Raw genomic sequence first — 13,871 nt, forward strand, 5'->3', positions numbered from 1 at the left:
GTATATACTCTGATTTGCACATTACAGGAACTCACCCAATTTTTATTAGTAATTTTTCCAATCTTGGAATCAGTTTACTTAACTACTTATTATGGAGGAATCTGGTGAGGATGACAATGTCTTGATAGAAGATCAATATAGCACCTTTGTTCATACCTGTGGTGACAATACTAAACGGTCAAGGAAAGCAACCCACTTATTTGATGGTGTATCAGAAATAATTTGCGATGAACCCTCAGATCTGACCCACCATTTCGTTAAACTTGAAAAACTTTTAACTGAAAATATTAGATTATGGTGGGACATCACTTCCCTTGAGAATTACATAAGATGCAATCGCATTCCAAGGGGATTGCGTATTAAAAAAGTCCCATCTTTTGGTTTCATGAACAAACAGTTCGAATTAGATTGGGTTGATGCACTTGACTCCTGCTCCAAAAAGTTGATGGAGCTCATTATCCAGCAAAAAAATAAAGAAAAATCCATCCTAATGGCAGAGATCAAAATCCTTCCGACTAAGTTGCGACCATTCAGTCGAAGGGAGCAATTTATTAAGAATGATAAGACACTGTCATCAAATATCGATATATCAGAAAATACCATTAGTGAAAAGAAACAACAAAAATTTGAAAGGGATAGGATTGATTACACTAAAAATCAGGTGTATTGCTGGCAAAAACCGGTTGTTGTACGGGAGACTATGAGCTCCAGCACACCAAGGGGAAGGAGTCAAAATCCTAAACGAGGGACAACAAATGCCCCAAACAAATCTATTCTTAAAAATAAACGTGTTGAAACCTCCAGTTTTGAGTCCGATTATTCGGACCCCGAACCCAGGTTTCATTCGGTCTCTTTTGATAAATCAAAAGAACATTCTAGAGACCGTGAAGTGACAAATTATGATAACAATGTCACACCCTCTTGTTCTACATATAAAGCCAATAGATCATCTGGGCAACCCTCCTCGGCTTTTTTAGAGATGGGCACAAAAAGCCGGGGAGAACGCGCAGATCAAAGAGGAAACGAGGGGGGGGCAAGGCAGAACGAAACGCAAGAAGTACGACTAGGAGTGCCCAACAATGTCATTAATATTTCTGGTATGGAATTAACCCTAGATCAATTGTCCCTCCTCAATAAAGGTCTTGGCTTTGCTCCAAGTCAAAACTTCAAACTATTTGAAACCATTATTGATTTGCAAAGGTTCACACGTAAGCTAGCTTTGAAGAAAATGTTTGCTGCTAAAGATGGGTGTGCAAATATAGCTAGCACAGACAGTGGCATTGTAGAAACTAATCCTACTACCACCACAGATACACATAGTTTAAAATTCCAAGAAGTCTGTGCTCTTTCCGATATGGACTCCTTATTGGAACTACAAGGCGAACCCCTTATGACATACTCCCAACCTTTTTTTTGGCAATCAGGATTCTGGCTTTCGCCCGAAATCTTTATTTTGCCCTAGTTTCAATAGGGGTCCATCAATTACCACATTTGAACACTTAGTTGAACGCGACCTACGCATATTAGCAAGGGGGTTTTCCTGCTCTAAAGTCGCCAATGGTAATCTGACATACACAGAAATCCAAGAAATTGAATGCATTAAGAAACATCATGATATTGTACTTAAAAGTGCAGATAAGGGCGGGGCTCTCGTTATTTTATCAAAAGATCAATACTTCACGGAAGCGATGAGACAGCTAGGGGACAGTAATACATACAAACTTCTTAGGAGCAATCCTACATCTCAATACCAACTTGAATTGTTTGAGCTACTGGACATGGGCAAAATTCTTAATGTAATTAACAAAAGGGAATGTGATTTTCTTTCCTGTCCACATCCCGTGATTCCGATATTTCACCATCTCCCAAAGATCCATAAATCGCTTGTCGACCCTCCTGGTCGTCCAATTATAGCGAGCATTGGATCTTTGGGAGATGGATTATCGCGGTATGTGGACAGGTTTCTACAACCACTAGTATTTAATTTACCTTCTTTCATAAGAGATACCACGGACTTCATTGCCAGCATACAGGAGATCACTTGGCACAAGGAGTACAGGTGGGTCACCATGGATGTGACCTCCCTGTACTCCATTATTGAGCACAATCACGGCCTTGCGGCCATTAAACACTTTCTTGATTTATCCACTTTATCTATATTACACTGCACTTTTTTATTAGAATCTATATCCTTTTTACTCACTCACAATTATTTCTTATTTGATAAACACTTTTATTTACAAACACTAGGTACTGCTATGGGCACGAGTTTTGCACCGTCATATGCTAATTTATTTATGGGGTTTTGGGAATCACAATTTATATATCACGATCACAATCCATTCCGTCACAACATTGTTTACTTTAGGAGATATATCGATGATTTGATATTTATTTGGAAGGGTGACGAAGCCTCACTTTTTTCTTTTATTGAACACATTAGCACTAATAACTATAATCTTAAATTCACGTACCAGCACAACATTAATAATATTAATTTCCTTGATCTACTCCTGTATGTTGACAGTGAGATGAATATACAAACAGATATTTACAGGAAAGAAAATTCTAGAAACACACTACTTAATGCGCATAGTTGCCATCCGCGCTCCTTGATTAGAAACATCCCAGGTGCCCAATTCGTCAGGTTAAAGAGAATCTGTTCGGATAATGATGTTTTCATTCAAAGGGCCAAGGAGATGTCAAAAAGATTCTTGGAGCGAGGGTATTCTGCTACAGATATTGAGTCTGCATTTGATAAAGCAAATAAAATGGATAGAAGTACTCTCATTCGCAGAAACCCCAAAAAACATTCATCCAACAGATTGCGAGATTCATTCAAAACTACAAACAGTCCCATGTTCATTAGCACATTCAGTTCACAGTCACAACAGATATGTAACATTATTGCCAAACATTGGCACACATTGTCTCTTGATGAAGACATTAGAGACATTGTGAAGAGTGGCCCCAAATTTTCATATCGCAAAGCGAAGACACTAGCTGCTCACTTGTCCCCGAGTATGCTCGTTTCTGGATCCAATGCTCCCAGCATTAATAGTATCCCCAAGGGATTTTTTCGATGTGGGAAGTGTTCAATGTGTAGGTACGCTGTTCAAAAAAGGTTCATTCTGTACAATAATGATTGTAAAAAGTATTATTTGAAATCCTTTTTAAATTGTAATATTACACATGTTGTATATGTATTGAATTGTACCTGTGGACTTCAATACGTGGGCCGCACGATAAGACCTCTGAAAACTAGAATTGCGGAACACGTCAGGTTAATCAAAAAAAGAGACACTAACCACCCGGTGTCCAGACACTTTTCATCATGCCCATCGGGCAATATTACCAGTTTTTCGTTTTATGCTATAGAACATGTTCCATGTCATCCCAGAGGTGGAAATAGGGAAAATGTACTGAATCAAAGAGAGATGTATTGGATACACACTCTCAACACTCTTCATCCCTATGGGATCAATGTCGAATGGGAGTTGAAACACTTCCTGCAGGGTTGAGTATATGAAGAGTCTTGGGAGTGTGTATACCAATTCATCTCATATATAACAATTCACCTCATTTATACTCTAAGGAGTTAAATAACTATCAAACAGAGATGATCCTTTTTTCCTTTTCATTGTTAATAATTTGTTATTGCATAAATTATCTGCATTATTTATATGCAACATTAATGCTTTGTACATACCACCTAATGAAGGTCAAGCTACGAATTACTTTCTATAAACACATTAATGATTGCCTTATGTTTATTATTTAATATACACTTAGTCATCAATATGTTGTATAAGTCTGCTTGACATATGTCCCCGCAGTTACTCCTCCATATATATCCTCTATCCTTGTGTTTTTTCATATAAATGTTCAAGGATGTTGCTTTTGTTATTATATATGCTGCTACTCACTGATCTTTGTTTTTAATCTACATGTCATTGTTGTATCCTATATGTTATCACGGTTAGTTGGGGTTGTTCCAATTTAGACACTGTGATGTTTACACAGCACCCTCGTTATTGTCAAGCACTGATTGCTGATTGATATTATCTGTTTTGCATTTTGTGTTAACCAATCATGTTAGGGAACTGTGTATATAACATTCCAGTGTGAGAGATCTTTGTACTCTTTGATAAAGTTCCTGAACGGAACGAAACGCGTCAGAGGTGTTCTCTGTGATGTGATGTGCAGCACTACAGTGCAATAAAATTGCTTTTATCTAAATTGCATTTGGCTAAGTTCCTGAGGCTGTGACCACCCATCAACTACATTCTATATATGTACATCCAGCTCACAGACAAATAACACCGGTGCTTTATGCTTCCTAAAATAAATACTAGATGTAATTCATAAATACAATGTCCTTACCTAGGGATAAAAAAATCAAATATCATGATTGTTTTTAACGCAGTCATAAAAGGGAATTTGCCACATTCAAAAGTGGTGTTTTATGTACGTAACCACCAAAGTAGTTAGTAATAATAGTTAAAAACACAATTATCAGCATTAGGCCAGGGCCATGGTCAAAAAGACTGTGCTGAGCCGCGCTGAGGGGAAACATAATGAGCACGGCTTTAGACGGCACTTCCGCATGCTTCCGCAGGCGTGCGGAGGCGTGTGGAATTGCAGCCGACAGCACAATTTAATTTTTCCCGCTGAGGGAAGTGCAAGGCCGGTCACGTGACCGCCAAAAGCCAATGGCAGCCCGTGACGTCGGCGCCGTGATGTGGCGCGCTCACCCCGCCTCCCGCCCCGCCTCGCCTCCTGCCCGGCTCCCACCCGGCTCACAAGCGTGCACACCGACGCTCATGCAGAGACACAAAAAAGCTCCTGCTTGAGCAGGAGAGCATGAGCGTCAGCGCTGCTCAGCGCTGTTAATGACACCATATCCGAAGCCTTAGGCTGAAAAAACATTTCAAGTAGAGATTAATAATCTGCCATGGTAGAAAACAGAGAGAATCCCAGTGATAAAATGCTTGTGCTCTGGGAATCTCCACAGAGTACATTTAGACAGGGTTTTCTGCTGTGGTCAACACGGGCTGCATCAAAAACATCTCCGCAAATACAAAGGGAGCTCATTATAAAGGAGCAAAAATAAAGGAATAAAGAAGAGCAGAAAAGGATGCAATAAAATGCAACCCAGAGGTGAAGCAGGAAATCATTGTCAAATAAAGCTGTAGGAAATGGGTCATACAATTTTCGAGAAAGCGTCTTCATTGAGAAAGTAGTGGGTGCAAGAAATAGCATCTCTGCAGCTCTGGTAATGGGGACTATAGGGCCACCAACGGATTTCCCGGGGCCCATGACTAGTTTCGACTGGGCCCACCCCCTGTTGCCGTTCTTGCAATCCCCTCCCCCGTGTCTGCGTTCTTCCAAGCCCCCCTTTCGACTCTCTCCACAGGTATTTTTCTCCGTCATCTCAATCTTACCCCCCTCTCTTCCTCACTTACTCCTCCCTCACCCCACTCACCCCCCTCCGCTATCACTCAATTACCTACCTCTCACTCAATCCTGCTCCCTCCTCACACTCATTCCCTCCTCCCTCCCTGGCCACACACAAACAATTCCCCCCAATACCCATACAATTCCCCCCAACAATAATTACCCCCCACACAATCCCCTCACAAATACATACTTACACTACCCCCCCCAAATACATTCTTACCCAACCCAAATACATACTTACACTACCCCCCGAATACATACTTACATTACTCCCCAAAATACATACTTGCATTACCCCCAATACATTCTTACACTACCCCCCAAATACATACTTACATTACCCCCCCAAATACATTCTTACACTACCCCCAAATACATTCTTACACTACCCCCAAATACATACTTGCATGACCCCCCAAATTAATTCTTAAACTACCCCCCCAAATACATACTTACATTACCCCCCCAAATACATACTTAAATTAACCCCCCAAATAAATTCTTACACTACCCCCCAAATATATACTTACACTACCCCCCAAATACATTCTTACACTTACCTTGGGGATGGTCTTTCTACCCAGCTGCTGCGGGCCTCCCACTATCCTGTGCCGGGTCTCTCATGTCAGTGCTGCGGGGGGCCCAGCCAGCCGGCATTGGAAGTTGGCCCAACTTGTGCATCCAGCTGAGAGAGCGAGGCCTCTGTAACTCACTTACCGGCTTCAGTCCACGCGTCTCCATGGCAACGCACCGTCACATGACGCTGCGTTGCGATGGAGATGCAGCAGCAAATTATGCTGCGGGTCACGTGACATCACATGACCCCGCGGCGTCATTTGAAACCGCATTATAGGTAAGGACGTGCGCGACACAGGGAGGTGCAGCGCAGGAAGTTTGCGCACCCCTGATTTAGGATACCCTGTTATACATGTATAGTGCCTTATGGGTTTTAAAAGTCTATTAGTGTTTTCTCTGTCTATGTTTGATTGGTTTTGGTATACCATCCCAAATTCTTTTTATTAGAGTAACGGTTAAGTTTTAAAGTCTATCCATTTATCCTATTTCACACACTGGTATTGAGTGCAACTTAGTAGGGATCTTAACCGTCTAAATAGTGCTCCAAATAGGAAGCCTGTATCTAGCTGAAGAGTCCAGCGGGGACTGGTTAATTGCAGCAAGATACAATTAGCTAGTCTCCATCTGGGTCATCAGTCAGGTAGAAAAGCCTCCTGGGTAAAACTGCAGATGTCTTGATCACAGAGGGACTGTGGTGCCAGAAGAGACTCACAGGAACAGTTGTCTTGAGCACAGAAGGTCTGTGCTGCCACCAACTGCCCAGAAACTAGACCCTCTACATCCAGGGCGCAGCAAACTCTGGAAACCGCCAGAGTGGCCACCTCAACGGCCACAACCTAGAGACTAACATAAAGGGCCCCCTGCTTACAGTCTTTGGACTTTGGGGCAATAGGATGGCAAGAGGCCTATCCTCCCAGCCCTGCAGATAGGGACTGGGAGAGTGAGTTAGTCCTTACAAAGGGATATATTTATATATTTATTTGTTGCTTTCTTAAAAATGTATTGTTTGAAGCTACGGGCTGAATAAAAGCCATGGTTTATTTTCCCCAAATATTTCTCCCTGGATGTACCTCTGCACATGTCTCCTACAGGATCCTTTCTCTTTTTTTGTTTACTGTAAGAGATGTGTGCAGAGGTACATATAATGGAGACCGATTTGGGTGAAATTATATCTTGGCTTTATTGAGCCTGTTCCTTTATCCAGGCAAAACATAAAAAAACAACAAAATAACAAACCCCCCCACCCCCCCTTCGTAAAGGCTAACTTAGTTCCCCAGACCCTATCTGCAGGACTGGAGGGATATTCCCATTACCAGCCTATCATCCCAAAGTCTCAGGAAGTACCGTAAGCAGGTGGACCTCCATGTCAGTCTCTGGCAGGTTCCCGGGTCCTCTGTGTCCAGGAAATATAGGTGTATGGGTGTCTGGATCTCAGCACAGCCTTTGCGCTCAAGACAGTATCTGTGTGCAGGCTTCTCTGCTCTCCTTCTGTCAGCCCAAATGTGAACTAAGAAAAATCTCTCTTGTTTCCAACAGGAGGCTTTTCTTACAGAATTAATTGGCCAGGTGGAGTCTGGTAAATCGCCTGCTGCACTTAACCAGATCCATGCTGGATTTTAGAGATAGTTTCTTCAACAGGGATAAGTCCCTGTTACATACCTCCTCTGTTTGTGGGAAGCTTGGGCTTACCATGGCCAAAGCCCATCCTTCCACTCTCACTCGAGATATCTCTGCGGCTCGAATGAGAGTGGATAGAGGAAAAGAACCCTCATTCTCACTGGATTGGAGCCCTTTCTCCAAGTTATTAGTGTCTCCTCCAGAAGGTGCTTGAGATCAGCACTCCTCAGTTGCTCGAGGAAGACTTTTTCCAAGTACAGTCTTTCTACTGACCGCGTGGTCATGAGATTTCCCCTGCATCGGGCGATCCTCTCTTTGTAGGCAGACTGTATGACGACAGTCGCAGAGCGTTTACGCAAATAGCTTTCTCTCTCTAGCTTTTCCATGGACTCCAATTTAGCACTAAATGTCCATTCCTTGTAACCATTGCTCAGGTCTTACAAAGCCTCTGCCAGCTTTCTTTTGAATTCTGTCTGATGTTTGAAATCTAATGCTTACAGCCACAGTGTATTCTAACACGAAAGGTTTGATTTGCTTACCGATCCCAATGTTGTAAGGAATTGGTGTGTTTATTAGGGGGTATTTTTCCTTTTCCCCTCCCCCTTTTTCTCATCGTATATATACGTTAAGCATGCTACGGTGAGGGCGCGATCATGGGAGTGAGAATAGAAGAAGGCGGGTTGCGTGGGGTGGGTGGGAACCCTGTATGCCCGACGTCAGGTCGCCCCCAGTGGGGCCATATGCCCGCCAGGCCCTGTAGAGTCTGGCCACAAAACTGGGATGAGTGGCTGGTTACACTCATCTTTATTTACAGTTTAATTTTTTTTTTTTTTGTGACCCAAGTTTCAAGAGGGGGAAAGTTCCCTAATTTTTTTTTCTACCCCCTTCTGTTCACAACAACCATTAAAGCTCTACGTTCACAACTTCCACATGAGAGAGAGAGACACGACATTGGGAATGACTAGCTAAACACCGCTGAAGTTAGTAACCCTGAATGTTAAAGGCCTCAATAGTAATGGTAAGTGCAGATTGGCTCTAAAAGAATTTAGGAATCTGAAGGCAGATATTGTTTTCCTACAGGAGACACATTTTGATACCCAGGATCCCCCAAATACTTTCAGCGGGACATACCCTATAGCATTTTACTCATCTTTGACTAGTAAAAAAAGGGAGGTTGCGATACTGATAAAACAGGATATTCCGTTCCAGGCATTGGAGGCTAAGAGAGATCAAGGAGGGAGGTCCCTCATTGTTCATGGGCTCCTCTCTGGCCAAAAGATTACGTTAGTGAATGTTTACGCACCCAACGAGGGGCAAATTGATTTGTTAAGGGAAACATTGGAAACTATTGAAGATGGCCGAGATCAGTTGTTGATCCTAGGAGGAGAGTTTAATATGGCCAGATCCAGATATGGACAAGTCCAACCACACAGAGCAATCACACTCTGCAATGACATACAGTGTAGCAAAGAAATTCAGACTGCTACTTAAAGAATTTGGATTGTGGGATGCCTGACATGGCTCACATAAAGGACAGAGGGATTATTCTTTTTACTCGCCCCCACACGATTCGTACTCCAGAATCGATAATATATTTGTATCCCCGGCTACCTTAGAGGTGTTGGTCCATTCAGATATAAGGCCTATCACGTGGTCAGACCACGCCCCGGTGGCAATCCTGTTTGATCCCCCATTTGCAGGACTCGATCATTCCATTAGAGGATGAACAACTCCCTATTGAAACACCAAGAGATTAGTACTCAAATTGGAAATTCGCTTAAAAATTATTTCCATATTAACAATGGGTCTGTAGAGTCAACAGCGACTCTATGGGAAGCCCATAAGGTCACGATCAGAGGACAGCTTATCTCAATAGCACCACACAGAAAGAGAACAAAAATAGAGAAACAACATTTTTTTTTACAGAAAACATCGATTAAAATTTATAAAATTCTAAGTCAGGCAAGAGAAGAACTTGAGAAGCTGGAACTAGAAGATGTAGAGAAGGCCCTTAAGTGGACTAAGCAGACTTACTGTATTATGATAAGGGAGACAAGACGGACCGTTTACTGGCAAATAAACTCAGAGAGATCAGGTCGAGAACTTTGGTGCCCGCTATTAGAATGAAAGGAGGAGAAGTGACTTCCAATCCCTCTAGAATAGCAGAGGAATTTGCTCAATTCTATACGGACCACTATGACCTAGAAAACTCAGCCCCAAATGCTAAAATCCCGGACCCGACCCAGATTGAGGATTATTTTAGAGATTGCAACCTCCCAAAATTGACAGAGAAAGACCATAACATTTTAAATGCAAAAATAATCCGGATAGAACTAGCGAGGGCGGTTAGCTCATTGAAGCCGTCAAAGACGCCCGGCCTAGATAGTTTTTCAAATCTGTATTATAAAAATATTATAGGAATTCTAGGACCATGTCTATTAGATTTATTTAATAATTTTCTTAGCGGAAAACAAATCCCCCCACAGATGACGAAAGCCAATATAATGGTGATCCCTAAAGAAGGTAAGGATCCTCTATGTTGTGATAGCTATAGGCCAATTTCATTGCTTAATACGGATCTGAAAATATATAGTAAAATCCTGGCTAACAGGCTGAACCCAATACTTCCCAGATTAATCCATTATGACCAAGTGGGGTTTGTGAGTGAACGCCAGGCGCCGGATAACACTAGGAAAATTATCAATGTGATTGAACAGATACATAAATCTAAATTTAAAGCAGTATTGTTGAGTCTGAATGTGGAGAAGGTGTTCGATAGGATAACATGGGATTTCTTGGATAAAACGTTAGAGGCATTTGGATTTTCGTTTTTTTTTTTTAACAAGGGATCATTGCCCTCTATCAGACACCAACAGCCACTTTGAAAATTCCAGGAGGAGAGAGGAACCTATAACATTTAAGAATGGGACTAGACAGAGGTGTCACCCTCTCCCTTCTCCTTTTTGCCTTAACAATCGAACCTCTCGCGGCCACAATCAGAACTTCTCCAAATATACAAGGGATTAAAATAAGAGATGAGTGTTACAAAATATCACTCTTTGCGGATGATATTATTCTTACAATATCTAACTCTTTGACATCCCTTTCCGAATCTGAAATCCGCTCTCTGTGGATTTCAGGAGCTATCAGGGTATAAAGTCAATGTAGGAAAATCGGACGCGCTAAATTTAACATTAACATAAATGGAGGTTGAGGTCCTTAAACGGCACTTTGACTACAAGTGGATAAAGACCCATTTAAAATACCTGGGGATACACCTTACTAGTGACTACAACTCACTATATAAATATAACTACCCTGAGCTTTTCTCAAAGATAAAACAAAGACCTACAAGCTTGGAACTTTCATTGTATCTCCTGGTTAGGGTGTATAACCGCGGTTAAGATGAATATCCTCCCCAGACTTCTGTATTATTTTCAGACCCTATAGTGAACAAGTGAAAGTGAAAAAAGGCGCAAACAGCATAAAGTGCTCACTATTAATAAAGTGATAAACTTATTAATGCACTCAAGGAAGAACTCTAATAGTGTAAATGGTGAATTATTATGAAAACAATACAAAGTAAAATAAAAAGATCTAAACTCCCAGCTCAAACCCTCTGGTGGGACCTGTCTTCACTGGTCCCAAAGTGTAAGGATATTTTCATACAATCCAGGGGGAGCATGTGGGGAGAGAAGACAACAACAGGAACAATTTAAGTGCAGATGTATTGCAATGGTGGAAAAAAGAATGCCGAGGGCTTGGCTCTATACACAGCCTACTCACAAGATACTAGATGTAAAAAAAGCAGTTTTGAATAAATCTGCAGCCAGTGGTTCACTGAGAATATGTGGTGGTCAAGTATCCCATCAATTGACTCAAGGGTGATATTCCAATATAGAAGGATAAAGAGAAACTACATAGCACAGATCAGTCTTATAGGAAGTGTTTTATGTATAAAATATAAAAAATGCACTTACAATAGTGCACTTAAAACAAGGCATGTAACACTCAATTGTGTAAGCAGGATAACTGCACCGCAGTGTCTCTCACCGCCTCCTATCAATCGAATGCCTCCCGTTGTCAATGGGTGCTCAGCGTGGACCGTGTCTCTGCTCCGTTGCGTTCGTCGGAGCTGTGATGTCACATCCTCTTCGGCTCCCGAGGTGTGAGAACTGATCGGGGCTGGTCTCCTGCGTAGCCTACGGTGGCAAAGGTCCTCCCACTCTACGCGTTTTGCCTGGATAAGGGTTGCGGTTTTTGTTCATATCACTGTGTGGTAGAAATTGATGCAAATAATAGGATGAGTAGAAGAAAGTCTCCGTATTTGTGTTTGTAACCCGTGTGAGGAGATCTACACACTTGCACTGCCCCCTGGCAGGTTCCTCTCCATTATGGTATGGACATGTGACTGTTAATGGACATGATGAAAGTTAATGATAATGGCTGTAGAAGAGTGGGACTAAGAGGGACAGGAGTCTTTAAAAAGAGGGGTGGTCAGGTTGAGAGCTGATCTGCACGGACCTGAGTACTATCGAGGATTTCAGCTTGTGCACGTGGTGGCAGGACAGCGGGTCACAGTGAGGGAGTGGTAAAGAGTTTCAATGCCGTCGGAGGGAATCCTCAATGGCTACAAAGCACAGCGGTACTGGAGCACCCTTTCCGAAGTACAGGCCTACAACAGTTAGTACACAAAGAGCTCCCATGGTGTTCCGGCACCATTACTAAGCCTATATACCCAGGATTGAGTGGCTAAGGCTACGCTTATAGTGCCGGCGACGCGACGGTTGCTGGAAAATCAAATAGAGATGACTTCCAGCGATCGCGACAAATCCGTTGCTCCGTCACGTCACGCTTACTATAAGCTCACGCGACGGCGGCAATGCATTTGTTTTGCTGCAACGTCGCATCGCTCTCGCCGGCACTATAAGCGCAGCCTAACGCATTACTGACACTGACTTATAACTGCGCAGCATTATTGGGAACTGTATTATCATTGTATGATGTATGTTGTGATCCTCTGCTGAGGATCAGAGATTGCCCAAGTTATTAGGGGTACAGTAAACCCATTGTACCATCCATATACTGTCTCTGTATTTTTCCCGCCTTCTGACCGTAGGCCACGGACCAACAAGCTACTACTGTCACCAATGTGCTATGGGACAAGTACTTTGTCTATTATGGGTTCCAAGCTAGGATACATTCCAATCAAGGGCAGGATTTTGAAAGCCGACACATCAGGGAACTACTGCGCCTCTGTGGAATAAAAAAATCATGAACAATGCCTTACTACCCGCAGGGAGATCCTCAACCCAAGAGATTCAATGGGGCTTTATTGACCACACTGAATACTCAAGGCAAGAAATTATGGAGACAGCATGTGCACCTGATACATGTGTATAATTGCACCCGGAATTACTCTACACGGTATTCGCCCCACTTGATATTTGAGCACATCCCTGACCATGTACATGCAGTGTGTACAGAGGTTCAATGAACCGTTGCAAGAAGCGTATCGACTGGCCACTATTGCTGCCTATACGAGCAATCAGGGAAATAAAACTCGTTATGACAATCATCTCCTGCCAATAGGTCAGTTATTATGATGCCCTGAGAAAGAAAGTCTTCCAGAAGTAGCTAGTCAAACTAGGAGGTGATCAACTAAACCGAGGACAGGGTCCTGGGACTAGCCCACTAAGCCACTGTAGGCAGGATAGTGATGAGGAATCTGATTGAATATCTGCCACTTATCAAATATCATGGATCAGGAAGAGTATCATCCTCCTCGAGGTGTCTCCAATGCAACCAGCAGGGCCTAGGGACAGAGAGATGGTATCATTGAGTTGGACCCCGAAGCAGACATATTCACTCTTGTGGTCCCATTAAACAGGATAGCGAAACTGAAGATGCAGTAAGGCTAGATAGTTGTGCACCTCCCTCAAGTCCGCAGGACAATGATCCACCAGTACCATGTTGATCCTCTGAAAGGCAAGGGGTAGTAGGCAAGGGGTAATAACAGTAGTAACCCATGCATATTTGCCACATCCAAAAAGGGAGACTAACCCCCCCCCCCCCATGAGACTGACCTACGATTCTCTGGGGGTGTCTACAGAGATTCCCGTGGTTAGTACGGTTAGATGGGTGGTATCTATGACTCTAGAGATAGGTGACCCTGGGAGCTGTGGGACCATGTGGTGTAACAGTATTGCAATCTGTAA

Source organism: Ascaphus truei, chromosome 4, assembly GCF_040206685.1.
Source record: "Ascaphus truei isolate aAscTru1 chromosome 4, aAscTru1.hap1, whole genome shotgun sequence".
Lineage (NCBI taxonomy): Eukaryota > Metazoa > Chordata > Amphibia > Anura > Ascaphidae > Ascaphus > Ascaphus truei.